At 38.1% G+C, this 16,281-nt stretch overlaps 1 long non-coding RNA gene across 1 annotated transcript; it reads left to right on the top strand.

Annotated features, from left to right (window-relative positions):
• The first annotated feature begins 682 nt into the window (after window positions 1-682).
• On the top strand, window positions 683-15,205 carry LOC145512511 (uncharacterized). The gene is made up of 3 exons (XR_014058573.1): window positions 683-811; window positions 5,878-5,912; window positions 13,765-15,205. It is a non-coding gene; the product is annotated as an uncharacterized LOC145512511 (long non-coding RNA).
• The last annotated feature ends 1,076 nt before the right edge of the window (window positions 15,206-16,281 follow it).

Here is a 16,281-nt window from a genome sequence, read left to right on the forward strand (position 1 = left end):
TTGTTCATGGGCTTCTAGGAAATAGGAGAGGCAAGGACATCTGACTCCTCAGGCATGCAGGGAGTGGTTGCTCACTTTAGGCGAATGCCTGGCTGTTTAATAAATGACCTGTCTAGCTTCCTGCATGCTGCCTCTCCTCCCCCCACCCTCCCACCCCTGATGATAAAGAGACTAGATCTTCACATTCACATGCATTCTTGGCTCTCCTCAGTCCTCCTGGGCATTTAAGGAACTGAAAGAAGAGCAGCAGCACTGGCTTGGTGGCAAACCTCAGGTTGGCTCAACTCAGAACACCTGCTTCAAGCCTAGTAATAGGGTTTCTGTCTTGTTTCTGAAATCAAAACTCCTTAATGCCCCATCTTTAGTCACTTGGTCTCTTCATCCCTTTGTACTTGAGGTCTCTCTTGTTTACCCCCACTGTTACACACTGACTGCTTTCTATTACTTGAACCCTTGTTTTGCCTGATCCCAAATCCCACTGACTGTGTCCTCCCATCTAATTCTTATCCCTTGCCACTCAGCTTCCTCCCAACCCATGCTTGCCGGACTTTCAGGGTGAGGATAATCCCCAGAAGAAAGGGCAAGGGGACCTGGGTCTACTGTGTCTGAAATCAACTGAGGACTCTCTGTGGCTAGTGGGGAGCCCTGCAACAAGTTGTCATCTCTACTTGGGGTTTTCCAGGATCTTCAGGAAAGGAGCGAGATGCACACCCCACAGGCTGAGACTATCAAGGCTAGTGTATTCTGAAGGATTGCCTTTTTCCAAAAAGAATCTCGAGCTGAAACAGAATATCACCTCAAAAGCCGAAAGGTACAGAATCCACCAACTGGGGAGATACCGTCCCCTGGGTTATGGTTTAGCAGTTAGGTGGTTACCTGTGCTGTTGTTGGGTCTGGGGATGACTGCTAAGTGTGTGGTTGGATCTGAGGCTAATTAACTGTGCTGCTGTCTGAAGATGGTGCCCAGGTCGGCTCCCTACTTCATGAGCTTCACTCCACTAAAGGCCTGATGCAGGAGACCGTGAAGCCTCACCCTGCTCCTGATATTTTCCTTTCCAGGCTAGGGGCTACGGTGGTATTCATATGCTCCACTGAGTAATAATAATCATAACAACAAATAAGATTTATTGGGTGGCATCATGCACTATCTTAAGCTCTTTTTAAAAATGTTTTAAATTTACTTTTGTCCGTGATGAGTCTTGGTTGCTGCATGCCAGCTTTCTCTAGTTACAGCAAGTGGGGTCTGCTCTTCACTGCGATGCAGGGTCTTCTCATTTCGGTGGCTTCTCTAGTTGTGGCGCACAGGCTCTAGGTGAGCAGATTCAGCAGTTGCAGCACGTGGTCCTAGAGGGCAAGGGCTTCAGTAGTTGCTATTCGAGTGCTCCAGAGCTCAGGTTCAGTGGTTGTGGCTCATGGGTTTAGTTGCCCCACAGCATGTGGGAGCTTCCTAGGCCAGAGATCAAAGCCATGTCCCCTGCATTGGCAGGCAGATTCTTTACCACTGAGCCACCACGGGAGTCCTATTTTAAGCTCTTTACATGCATTGTCTCATTTATTCTCCCTGCACTGTGATATACTGTGCTATTGCTCCTATTTGAACACTAGAAAACCGAGACATTGAGAGGTTGAAAACCTCACCCAAGAGTATTTCATCCAATAAGTAGTACATGGGACCTGCGTTCATAATCATGTTTTGCCTTAAGCATTTGGCATCTGAGTAATATAAATGAAAGAATGAAAAGAAAGGAAGGAAAGAAAAGGAAGAAGCAAGGAAAGAAGGACAAAAAAAAAAAAAAAGAAAGAAGAACCCGGCTAGTTAGCAAGGCAAGCATGCAAACCACAATACAGAGATACTGCTCAGGAGAATATTAAGTTCAATCTTGAAGGACAAAGGTTAGTTTTCCTAACCTGCTTTTATGGGTCAGCTGGAGATGGAATGGTTACTGTTGCCAAGAAGTTCAGAGCCAAGTTTGAAACTTGATCACAGTGACTGTGGTTAACCAGTATTGATGGAGTATTTGTTATCTTTGATCCTGATTTTCTACTTAGGTTTATGTTTTCCTGGCTCATTGTATGTTTTTTTTTGTTTTTTGCAAGCTACCTCAAATCCTTTCTGGAAAGAGGATAAGGATAAATAAATGAGTTAAAATATACCCAAAGCTCCAAAGAATAGACTACTCCTATATTTTGGGCAATGAAGTACTTGACAGTTTCTCATCAGGAGACAATGAAACTATTCCTTACACCAATCTCTCTAAACTTGAGTTATCAGAGAGTTGACTTCTTTCTTTCTTCTCTTTGTTTATCTTGAAATATTTCAACATGCAGAAATGTAGGTAGAATAGTATCTCAAATAAAACCCTGTATCCACCACCAAGCATAACATATTTTTCCACATTTGCTTCGTATTTTAAAAATAAAGCATCACAAGTAGAAATGGAGCCTCTGTGTAGCTCTTTCCCTAGAGGTAACCACAATCCTGAATTTGATGCTTATCATTCATTCATGTTTTCATACCATTCATATTTATGCACATATGCATAGGGAGTTCATTGAATTGACTTTATATTTTCATATTTTATATAAATAGTATCATGCAATATGCATTTTTTCTGCGTATTTTTTTCCACTCAGTATTCTGTTTCTAAGAAGCTCTACCCAAAAACATAATTGATGGGAATAAATAACCCAGCTTTTTTTTTTTTTACTGCTGTTTGATATTTGGCTGTATGGTCCATGTATAATTTATATATTCATTTTCCTGTTGATGGGCATTGTGATTTCTAGTTTATAACTATTACACACAATTCTGCTTTGAATATACTTGTTCACAGGTGAGTTTTGAGAGCACATAATTAGTGATGGAATTTCTGGGTCAGATGCACATCTTCAACTACATTAAATATTGTAAATTGTTTTCTGAAGTCATTATCAGTTTACATTCCCACAATACATGTTCAGTTGTTCCACATTCTCAATGATAGATTTCAATTTTTGCAACCTGACGAGTTAATGTGCAGTATGTGTGTGTGTTCTTGAGGATGGCTTTTGTGCAGAGAAGAGATTATTCAAGAACTTTTTTTAAGATGAAATTTATATATAGTGAAATGCACTTAAGTGTAAAATCTGATTAATTTTGAAAATACCAACATCCCAATTATGATTTAAAACATTTTAATCACTTGAGAAAAGTTGTTCTAGCCAATTGCCTTTTCCTATGAGCAACTATTTTTCTAATTTCTTTCACCATTGACTGGTTAATTTTGTCTGTTCTAGAACTTCCTGTAAATAGAACAATAGTGTGTACTCTTGTGTCAGGCATCTTTTACCCAACAGATATATTTTTAAAAATCACTCATATTATTTCACATATCTGAAATTGTAATTTTTATTGCATAGTGTGAAGATACTACAATTTGTTTATCCATTCTATTGGGTTGTTTCTAACTTTGGGGATATTATGAATAAAGACATTTTATACAAGTTCAGTGGAGCTACTGGGTCATTCATTATAAGTCTGACTTTCTAAGGAACTACCATGCATTTTTCAAGGTGTATAATTTTACACTCTCTCCAGCAACGTATACAGAGTTCCAACTGCCCACATGGTTGTCAACATTTGCTGTTGTGAGCCTTTATTATTTTTAACAATTCTAGCGTGGCTTTTTTGGCCACCTCATTGTTGCTTTAATTTTATTTTCCCTGATGTCTAATGCTGTTGATCATATTTTTATGTGCTTTTTAGTCATTTTTATTTCTTCTTTTGTGAAGTAAATGTTCATGTCTATTGCCCATTTCTAAAATTTGAATTGTCATTTTATTATTGATTTGTATGGGTTCTATATATGTTCTATATAAAATACTTCTGTTTTGAATTATAAAGTTAATCTATTGATTAAGCTGGATTGCCAGGGAAATCCTGGCAAGTGCTTTTTGATGTTTCCTTTAAAATGGTTTGCCTGTCCAAAGTTTGCAAAGATATTCTCTGTTTACTTCTGGAGGGTTTATAGATTTAGCTATCACATTCAGGACTATCTTCTTGAATTAATTTTTGCAAATGCTGTGAAGTAGGGATCAAAATTCATTTTCTTTTCCATATAGAAACCCAGTTGTTCCCATATGGTGGTGGTTTAGTTGCTAAGTTGTGTCTTACTCTTGTGACCCCATGGACTGTAGCCCACCTGGCTCCTCTGTCCACGGGATTCTCGAGGCAAGACTACTGGAGTGGGTTGCCATTTCCTTCTCCAGGGGATCTTCCCAACCCAGGGATCAAACCCGAGTCTCCTGCATTGCAGGCAGACTCTTTACTGACTGAGCTACAAGGGATATGCTGCTGCTGCTGCTAAGTCACTTCAGTCGTGTCCGACTCTGTGCGACCCCATAGATGGCAGCCCACCAGGCTCCCCTGTCCATGGGATTTCCTAGGCAAGAGTACTGGAGTGGGGTGCCATCGTCTTCTCTGTACAAGGGATATAACTTGGTGCAAAAAAGTTCCTTTCTCCCATTGAATTGTGTTGGCAATTTTTTTAAAAAATCAATTGACCTGTACATGTGTGGGTCTCCTTCTATACTTACTATTCTTTTCCATTTAAACTTTTTACATGAATATCACACTGTCATGAGTACTGTAGTAAGTCTTGAAATCACATAATGTAACTCCCACCAATTTCATTTTTATTTTACAAAATTGTTTTAGCTAGACTAGGTCTTTGCATTTCCATATAAATTTTAGAATCACCTTGCCAATGTCTACAAAAAAAATGATTTGGGGACATTTTTATTAGGATTATACTGACTATAGATGAATTGAGGAAGATGAATATCTTAATAATACTGAATCTTCCACTGCATGAATATGAGATATCTCTTCATTTATTTAGACCATTTTTCAGCAAAATTTTGTAGGCTTCAGTTTAAATTTTATTCTGAAGTAAATTTATTCGTGACTTTTTTATATTTTACAAATATTTTGAAGTTTTACATTCAATTCTTTTTGCTAATATATAGTAATACAATTTATATATAATTGATCCTCATTGTTTATAGTTTCTGTATCTGCAAATTCACTTAATTGCTAAAGTATGTTTGTAACCCCAAAGTCAATACTCACAGTGCTTTCATGTTCATTCACAGACACGAGCAGAGTGATGAGAAATTTAAGTCAACCAGCACACACCTCCCAGCTGAGATCAAGGAAGGCAACATTCTGTCTTCTTGTCTTAGTTATAATGTAAACAAGTGTCCTTTTCATGGTATATTTAGTGTCATGTCTGTTGCATTTTTATTTTTTCTGTTGGTGATTTTGTTTTCTTTAAAGTGTCCCCCAAGGATAGTGCCAAACTGCTGTCTTAAGCACAAGATGACTGTGATGTGCCTAACAGGGAAAATAAGTGTGTTAGATAAATTTTGTTCAGGGATGAGTTGTAATGCTGTGGCCATGAGTTAGATGTTATTGATGTTATTAAAAGATGCCTTTAAACAAAGCATACATTAAAAAGCTTACATACTAATTGACTGACAAAAATGTGCTCAGAGGTTCACAGGAACCTAACTCTGTATTTTCCCCAGGAGCAATTGTTTAATATTTGCTAATTCAGTGTTCACAACATCTTTACAGAATATAACTTCAGTGAATAATGAGGACCTGGTATATTGACCTTGTATCCTGTAACTTGGCATGCTGCAGTTCGCGGAGTCGCAGAGTCCAACACGACAGCGACTGAACAACAACAAACAATCCATGCTTTACTAATTTTAATAGAGTCTTTTGTAAATTTCTTAAGATTTTCAAAAAAACATTTTGTCTACAAATACAATGTTACATCTTTCTTTCCAGTCATTATACCCCTTATTTCTTTTTCTTTCTTTATTGTACAGGCTAAGATTGCCAGTTCAGGTGTCTAAAAGAAATGGTAAGAGTGGTTGTCATTGTTTTGTTCCTAATGTAAAAGTATTCAATATTTCATTATTATTAAGATTAACTATAGGTTTACATAGATAGCCATTGTCAGACAGAGGACATTTTTCCCCTTTTATTCCTAGTTTGCTAAAAGTTTTATGGTGAATGAGTATTGACTTTTGTAAAATATTTTTCTACATCTGTTGAAATAATCATATAACTCTTCCTTGAGGCTGTTAATATTAAACCAGCTTTGAATTATCAGAATGATATAATGATATCCTTTAACATATTGCTCAATTTTATTTGCTAATATTTGTTTAGAGGTGTTTGCGTCTATGTTTATTAAGAATATTGTTCTGTGATATTTTCCTGTTGCCTCTTTTTCAGGCTTTGGTGTCAAGGTTAGGTTAGTCTCATAAAACTAGTGGGAAAGTCTTCCCATCTACTCTGTTTTCTGACGGAAAATGAGAAGAGCCATATCCTGCATTGCAGGCGGATTCTTTACCACGTTCTTTATCATCTGAGCCACCAGGGCTCATATATATGTGTGTGTGTGTGTACATATATACATATATATATATATAATTTTTAAAGTATTTTTGACCATTCTGAAACCACCAAATTATCTGCAGTTCATTCACTTAGACTGCTGGCGTCCACCAGGGGTCTAGAGAAAATGACTTACAAAATATACATATAGATGTGTTTTTTTACATATCCTCCTCCAGCAGTGTAGCAGAAATCTGGTTGGTGGAATTGATTTCACTTGTTCCAAAGTTGAGACTTGATTGACAAAAGCTGGTTAACAGTCTCTTGTCTCTTGCTGCAGTCATTGTGCAGTGAATCAGACGTAAGCCAATCAACATATGGAATTTCTCTAGCATCAGTATTTGGTTCAGTAGGGCCAATTGGAGAGAAGTACAGTTTTGTTTTATGCTTTGAATGTTTGGGAATAAGACAGCTGTCTCTCTCTTGCTCTCAATACAAGATGTACAAATATGAAGGCTAGAACTTCTACAGCTCTTTAATACCGTAAAAGAAATCACCCACACTCAGAAGAGGATTGCTGATAAATTAAAGAGGACTAGAGGAGTCCTGTTAGAGCTATGTTTGAAGCCCTCTCTACTGCTGGACTTTGTCTCCACTGAATGATGTCTGGGGCTTCAGGAAGGAAGAGGCATAGAATGGCATTTGGAACAGTCTGAAGGATTATTTACTCACATGTCTGGTGGTTGATGCTAACCATTGACTGGGACTTCCACTAGGGTTGTCACCCACAATACCTATACATGGCCTTGTCAAATGGCTGATTGGGATTCCTCATAGCATGGTGGCTGGGTTCCAAAAGAAAGCATCCCAAACTCTATCATCTTCTATGACTTAGCCTCAGAAGTTGTATTGTATCACTTTCAGATCAGAGATCACATTAGATCATATTGATCCAGCTCTACTCTGAGGGAGCATCAAAGTCACACTGTCAAGAAAAGCATGTGGAATGGGAAATAATGATACATCAATTTTGAAAACTACCATTTGCTGCACATACCATGCTGTTTCTTGTTTCTAAGGTCTTGGATATTTTGCAACATTTCTTTCTACCTTTATCACTGGCCAAACCACACTTAGCCTTCTCTGGGTGAAAGGGGTCCCTGTCAGTGTATACATAGCACCCTGTATTTCTTTTATAAAGTTTACTTGTAATTTACCTGCCTATCTCCTCCAACATTCTCTAAAGTCCCTGACCATGTCTGTCTTCATGCCTTCATTGCTGTAATCCAGCATAGATAGCAAACATAACATATGGATGAGTAATAAAGCTTTATCTTACACTTTGTATAGCAAACCAGTTTCATCTAAGTTGGATTCTCACTTCTGAGACAGCCCTCAACTTCCAGACTTTTAAAACCCTTGCATCCTGCATTTTTTAAACGCTTTGCACTGACACTTCTATGCACCTTCCAGATGCAAAGTTCAGACTTTTATAAGCCAGGCGGCAAATATTCTGAGCTACATCATAGTGGCCATGCCCAGCAGCCAACTGCTCAGTCTTATGAACATCATCATGTGTGCACAGCAGAGTGAATGGAAAAAAGAAAAATAAGTAATTCTGATACTAGTGATAAGTGAAGCTTTACAGGTATTACAATAGAGTCAAAGATGAAAATCATTAAAAATGATAGACAATAAAAAATAAGAACAAAATGGAAAGAATTTTGCTGGAAGAACATCATCAGAGATGGAATCTAGGGGCTTCCATGGTGGCTCAGTGGTAAAGAATCCACCTGCCAAAGCAGGAGACACTGGTTAGATCCCTGATCCAGGAAGATCTCACATGCTATGGAGCAGTTAAGCCAATGCACCACAACTATTGAGCCTGTACTCTAGAGCCCGGGAGCGGCAACTACTGAGCCTTTGCACTGCAACTGCTGAAGCCCGCGTTCCCTAGAGCCTGTGCTCCACAACAAGAGAAGCCACCACAATGAGATGCCCGCACTCTGCAACTAGAGAGTAGCCACCACTCACTGCAACTAGAGAAAAGCCCGTGCAGCAATGAAGACACAGCACAGCCAAAAAATAAAATATATAAATAAAATTATTTTTTAAAAGATGGAATCTAACAGATAGGATGTTACTATGGAGTTTATCATCTTTTAGCTCTTTGGAAATGAAAGCTGCTCATAATACACAAATTCTTCTGATGAACTTTTCATTGTCCAGCAGATTTATAGGGAGGTATTATACACTTAAAGAGTGGACTTCTTATTCTAAAAAAGATATGAAGCTCATAATTAATTTCCATCAACTCTACAAGTCAAGTTTATCAGGGTATCCAGCCTGTGAACTGATGTTGAAGATGGCAACAGTAAGATATGTGGCCTCGGAAGAAGACTTGAAGTCTTAGATATACCTGTGCCTGACAAGCAGGTCATATCAGGTTCATGACTGGCAAGACATCTTCTGAAATGTAAGCAAAGACCTACTGTCATTACTCTGGGAAATATTTCTGGAAGGATGGCACAGGGATGCCCACATCAGAATCGCATTAGGGAGTCTTATAATTCAGATGGCTGCCCGCATTCCCTTTCCTCAGACAAAATCTCTTCAAGTGGGTCCCTGCGTTTTTAACAGCCCCCCAAATAACTCTTTACATATACCAAATTTGGAGACCAGCACTTGATAGATGCTGACACTGGAGCCATGAGTCACTTGGCGTATTCCTGCAAGCTGGAGAAGAGTCCAGTTGAGTCTCACTGGACTAAACGGGACTCACCAGGAGAAAGGCAACCTGAGCAAAGCCCAGGTGACATAAGCCCATAGTAACAAGAAGAAAGGGTTTACAACAAGAGAAAGAGAAGAAGAATCCCAGGAAAGATTTGGCCATCACCTTTGAAAACTTTGTGTATTTTCAAGTGTCTAAGACCTCTGCCTTTCTCCCCTAGCTGACATTGAAACAGCAAAACTGGACAGCCCTCCTTCCAACAAATTTCTGTGAGGCACGGGTCACATGGGCCAGAGAATATTAAACTGGACTGCAGGAAAAGACAGGTGGCCAGGGACAGAGCATTTTGTGAGACTGTGATGCAGAGACTGTGGCTTTGAGTATTATTTAAGAATAATAACACTTCTGGCTTCAGCACTATGGGATAGCCGGCTGACAGCAGTGGAAATGGGGACAGCCTAAGACTGATCAACAATCGTGGGGCAACTGAGACCATTGACTTTCAGCTAATCCCAGCGCTGAATATAAGAGATCAGAGACCTTTTACATCATAAGCTATGGGAAGTTAAATCTAGTAGGTGAATTCACAGAGCCTAAAATGGACATGAAAATGCTGTAGGCAAACGTAAGTAGCCTAATGACCAATGTCCAAACAGAACTGAGACTGGAATATGTAGCTAACCCCAGAGAGCTTACTTATTAATATGAGCTCAGCTAAAACAATTCAAATTCTGCTGGGTTTTTCTATCAGTGAGTCTGTGGCTTTTATTTGTGGTCTAGGAAAGAAACTGTATGAGTGAGTTTCTCTCTACTTTTCTTTCTCATCCTGTCCATTTTTCTTTCCTTTATTGTCCTCGCATCTCTCCCTACTTCTCATATGTTGCTATAAATCCCCTCTCGAAAGTAATCATTTTTTTCCATATCTGTCATCTATTTTACTTCATTTTTTTTTTGTCTCAAATATTTCTGTAATCCTCTATCTTTCCTGCTCCACACTCTTGGTGCTCTCTCTTTCCCACACTTCTCATCACAAAGCACATCATTCCATTAATCTCTTCCTGTCCTTGTTTTTGTTGCTTTGTTTCTCAGTGTCTCCAGCCACTTGTCTTTATATCTCAGTCTTCCAAGACCTTTATATCTATTTTTAAAATTCTGTGTTGATCTCAGTCTCTATCAAGTTATTCTTAGGAGAATTAATGTGCCAAGGGAAGTGAGCTATTCTAACAAGCAATATCTAAGGTCCCATGGAGAGAATAGAGACCTGTTACATCCAGTTTTCTCCTACCAGACTGTGAATTCCTCAAAGCAGGGATAGTGCTGGGACCATATTAGGACCATATTTCCCTGTCGGTCCAGTGGTTAAGACTCCATGCTGCCAAAGCAGAGGGCACAGTTTCAATCTCTGGTTAGGGAACTAAGATCCCAATTGCCTTGCAGTGTGGCCAAAAAAAAATTTATAGCTGCCTTCCAAGTAGGTGACCTGGGTTCATTTTCTGGCCAACACACAGTGCTCTTCATTTTATTGGACTTCCTTGGTGACTCAGATGGTAAAGAATCCTCCTGCAATGAGAGAGATCTGGGTTCAATTCCTGGATTGGGAAGATCCCCTGGAGAAGGGAGCGGCTACCCACTCCAATATTCTGGCCTGGAGAATTCCATGGACAGAGGAGCCTGGCAGGCTACAGTCCATAGGGTTGCAAAGAGTTGGACAGGATTGAGTGACTTTCACTTTCACACTTATATTAGGGGCGCATATATTTATAGGACCTTTGTTACCAGGGATAAAGTGTTCATAACAGGTGATACCAATTACTATAGGAAAAGTGTATGCTCAGTCATTCAGTTGTATCTGACTCTTTTCAACCCCATGGACTAGACTCCTCCAGACAGAATAGTCTGTCCATGGAATTGTTCAGGCAAGAATACTGGGATAGGTTGCCATTTCCTTCTCCAGTATAGGAAAAGTAGGGTACATCGATATAACATCATTACATTTGAAAAATCTTAGGAAACTATAGTTTATTTTTTAAGTCACATTTTCCAATGCAACTGGCTCAATAGCAGTGTTGGAACTTTTTAAAAATTTATATAGTTTTAAAAATTTTAATTAGAGGATAATTACAATACTGTGATAGTTTCCACTATACATCAACATGAATTGGCCATAAGTATACATATGTCCCCTCCCTCTTGAACCCATCTCCCTCCTCTTCCCACCCCTCTAGGTTGTCACCAAGCACTGGCTTTGGGAACTTTTGCCCATTTTTCATATGCATCCTCCCATGCCCACGATTCTAATACTTTTGTCAAGTAAAAAAATGAAATAGGATTGTCCAGATGGTTCTTTGTGCTGGGAAATGGAAAAGAAAGATCAGAATGAGCCTGGAATATCCTATTGCTCCAAGAAAGCAAGAATATTATTTTTAAAAAGTGTAAGGGGCTCTGGAGAAGAAATGGCAACCCACTCCAGTATTCTCGCCTGAGTAATCACCAGAGGAACCTGGTGGGCTATAGTCCATGGAGTCACAACAGTTGGACATGACTTAACATCTAAGCCACCACCATCAGTAACAGTAGAGGAATATTGTTGCAAAAAAATAGGAAATGGCTTAAAACCAAATAATGGATGTCGTTGCTCAAGTTCACTAACCTGCAGGCCCAGTGTATAAATCCAGTCAACTAGTTAGCCAACCAACTAGTTAATCAGTTCTGCAACTGCTGGGTAAAGCATAGTGATCTTTTTATCCAAATGTTAACTGGTTTTGAGTATTTATCATTCTCTTCTAGTTAAAAATGCTATGTAAATATAGATACATATGTAATGTAAAGTTAAAAATTAAAATCAAGTATTCTTATAAAAAAAAAAGTGTAAGAGGCAATGTGAGAAGGCCAAACAACCCAATTTAAGGGTTCCTATTGACCAAGTTTTAACAGTTTGAGCATGAAATATTATTTTTATTATGGTTACTTGGAGCAAATTGAGTCTATGAAAGACCATGGATTCATAATATTTATCAAAACAGAAAAGTTAAGATAATGAGTACAAAAATACAGTTGTGATACAAAAAATAGATAACCAACTATGAATTTGCCTCTTGTTAATGGATTTTAACAAGTAACTATTATTTATATATGGACATTTTGTTTCTCCCACTTAATTATTGTTTTTTATAAAAATGTATAAATCTATGTGCACATATTTGTTTTAGAGGAAAAAATAAAATTGTGGAACTGAGCAAACCAATAATCTAGGAAAAAAACAGAAACTCTAGCAAGAGGAGAAGACTGGTTTGGCTGGTACTGAGTTGAACATACAACTTAAGTGGAAAGAAAGTCCAACACTTAATCAGGATCAGTGATCACACAATGTTACCACATAGAAAAAAGGGGCAACAAGGTCTTCCAAATAGATGAATTAGTCAAATATCTCAAAGAGGAAGAATCTACAACCCATACCCAATGCCTCATCTTACAGGAAATGAAACCACTAGATGGCCCTACTCATTTTAATAAAACACCAATAAGGAATACATAATTCTTTAAAAAGGTAACAGACCAAGTCAATATATCATACTGATAGGACATTGGGTTTTGTAACTCTGGCAAAGTGAGATTTTAAAAGTACATCATTTCCTGAAAGATAGCAGGTTGTAAAAAAGTAAAACCCAAGTGAAGGTGTCACCTTAAAAATCATGTTGCTATAAGGCCGGAAGTTAATGCAGCCTGATGATGAATCCTGTACCCAGACCAAAAATGGATCAGCCAGTAATCCAGATTCTACAGCCTTGGCAGGGCTGAGCACATATACTTTTTTTGCAGGGTCTAGCAATATTACTCCACCTCTGGGAAGAAATAAAAATGTATTACTGAAACCCTAGAAAGATATTAAAATAAGTATACTAATATCCCCTCGGAAGGTATAAAACAAGCACATAAATTATCAAAGAAATGAATAAGTCCATTGTTCCAAGGCTTTAGAATATATTCAAGTATAAGTATAATAATAAGCTTTGTAGTCACTGCATTTGTGAAAGTTTTATGACATTTGAAGTATTCAAAAAACAGCCATAATGAATTTGTAATTGCATTTTAAATGATATAGGAGAACTTAATCAAATTATAGTCAGTTTAAAAATTCAAGATAATTTTTTTTAAAAATATTTTTATTAGGTATATGAGTTCAGTAATTTGAGCATTAAACAAAATACAAATTTCTAGCTCCTATAGGAAAACTAAGAAACCTGGGCTGTGAGGTCCCTTCCCCTAAACCATCCCAGAGGAAATTGGAAACCTTTGTGGCACATTAGAATTACCCATGGAAGCTTCAAAAACTACTGATAGTCAGGAGCCCTCCTTGGACCATTAGTATCAGAATCTTCAGAAGCAGAATCTTGGCACTAGAATTTTTAAAATACACCTCAGTTCCAAATAATACACAGCCAGAGTTGAGAAATTGATAGAGGAGCTGAGAAGGCTATGGAACTAACATCAAAAATTTGAAAAGGCCACGAGGAAACCAAAGACCATTCTGAGCTGGTGTAGAAGAAACTCATGGCAGTCTGGGATGGGGACATAGCAGAGCCGTGGGTATAGCTATGGAGGGTGAATATTGCTCTTACTTATCCCCTACATTGCTTTGCAGGATTTTTTTCTGGCCCCATCACTTCCATGGACTAGAAATTAGCAAGAGCAGTCCAGATGCCAGGTATGCATGTGGGGGTATTGGAAGAGTTGGGGAGATGGGTAGCTTTAAGACCCTGCCAATCTGAAAATTCAGTGGGAACCTGTGTATAATATCTAGCTGCCCTAAGGCATTTGCTTCCTCATTCTTTTACTCGCCATAGCCTCAATGACAGTGCACTAAGAATATTATCTCTTCAAGATAACCTGCTTCTTTCCAGGAATTCAAGGAGATTCTCTGAATGGGGCAATCCCTCATGAAGAAACTATGAATGGAGTTGGTCTGCAGGTTCTGTGATATGTGGTGCTTTCATTTCCTAGAGATCTTCCCCAGCCTCCACCAGTAATCCTAAGTACGGATATCACACAGACTATAGTCTCTAACCACAATGCAATGATGTTAGAAATAGATTACAAAAAAATAATTATTAGGAGAACCAGAGATCAAATTGCCAACATCCGTTGGATCATCAGAAAAGTGAGAGAGTTCTAAAAAAACATCTACTTCTGCTTTTTTGACTATGCTAAAGCCTTTGACTGTGTGGATCACAACAAACTGTGGAAAATTCTTAAAGAGATGGGAATATCGGACCACCTGACGGTCCATGGGGTCGCAAAGAGTCAGACATGACTGAGCAACTGAACTGAACTGAACTGAATTATTGGGAGACAGCTCTCCATGGGTCTGTTGTGTTTCTGGATATTGTCTGAGCAGAGGTATTGTCAGCTTTTGACTACCTTCTCAAGGATGTTCATATAGCAAGCAGCCTTGGAAAATAAGGTTATATCCCCCCTCCATGACAGAGGGCAGGTTTGTTTGCTATCTAGGAAAATGAAGATAATGTCTGCCTGTGTGGAGAAGATTAGGTAGGTTGGCTTATACTTCCTTAGGCAAGATAGGAGTTTCCTCACCTCAGGGTCCTTCAACTGTGACTGAAAGCTATTGCAGGAATGTCATCCTCCTGGGCCTCCATGCATCACTCCTGTAGGACTTAGGAGGCAAGGAAAACCAATGAGAAAATGAAGTCATTAAGTCCTTTGTCTTCGATCTCTCAAGTCTTTCGCCACTGTTTCTGAAACTGTGACTGACAACGTTGGTACTTACAAACAGGTAGAATATAAGACTCTTCACAGTTGTTGATAGTAACTTTTTAAAATCCTCTAAGTGTAGATATGAAATTGCATACAACTAAATAATCTTTAGATTAAAAAGGAATTCATGAATATCATATAGAAAACAGAATAAACAAAGTATTTTAAGCCAAAATTTATGGACTTAGCTAAAGCAGTATTTAGAGAGAAATTTACACATTTAAATAAAAGTATCAGGAATCAAAAAAGATTGAAAATGAATGAGCTAAGCGTTTAGTTCAAGAAGAAAGAAAAAAGAAATTAGAGCAAAACTAAAGAAATCAGAGAGAAAAAAAATATTGTGTTGGCCAAAAAGTTCATTTGGGTTTTTCCATCAGATCTTATGGAGAAAACCCGAATGAACTTTTTGGTCAACCCAGTATTAAGCAGGTAAAGAATCTCCCTTCAGTGTAAGAGACACAGGAGACTCAGGTTCAATCCCTGAGTCAGGGAGATTCCCTGGAGAAGGAAATGGCAACCCACTCAGTATTCTTGCCTGGGAAATCCCATGGACAGAGGAGCCTGGTGGGCTATATAGTCCATCAAGTCACAAAAAATTGAACACAATTGAGTGACTAAACAAGCAAGCAAAAAATATTATGGGTAGAAGTCAAAGTAAACAATAAGAAAACAATAATAATTTAAGATATAATAATACTAACAACCAATAATACTGAAGATCAGTAAAATTAAAAGCTGATCTTTAAATTTTTTTGAAAAGATAAAAAAGATGGGCTTCTGGGAAGAAAGGAAAAAGATCATATAAAGCAAAATCAGAATGATAAAAAAGAAATAACTGCAGATGCATACAACATTTAAAAATAATAAAAGAATGTTGTGAAAACTATAGTCTACTATATTGAACTTTTGCTCTCTATGATATTTAAATTATTCAACATCAAGTAGAGCTTGGTGCTGGTTAATCAGCCTGGGCATGTGCCAATCAGAAAGGGTGATCTCTGGTTGCCAGACTGGTATGTCCTGCCCAAATAACAGCTCCGTATTTCTGAGATCAAAATTAAATTCCCAATTGGCCCAAGGAGAAATATAAATACCATACAGGCCAGTAAGCATTAAAGAAGCAAAATGGTAATCAAAGCTTTTCTTTTCCAATAAGCTGCAGCCTGGAAAATTTTTTAGATGAAAGCTTCACAAACATAAAGAGCGAGGTAATTCCCTAGTTCATATATTCTCATTGGGATCAAAATCCACTGGTTTTTGAAGGATAAAAGTCTTAGATATTAAAATAGTGTGTAGTCTTCCAAAGGGTCACAGTACATAAACAGTGTCTCTGTGGTATTAAAATTTCAAGGTGAGGGATTAGGGGAAAAAACGTATCTAAAAAAGT

Source organism: Giraffa tippelskirchi, chromosome 7, assembly GCF_054371585.1.
Source record: "Giraffa tippelskirchi isolate mGirTip1 chromosome 7, T2T-mGirTip1v1.2.pri, whole genome shotgun sequence".
Taxonomy (NCBI): domain Eukaryota; kingdom Metazoa; phylum Chordata; class Mammalia; order Artiodactyla; family Giraffidae; genus Giraffa; species Giraffa tippelskirchi.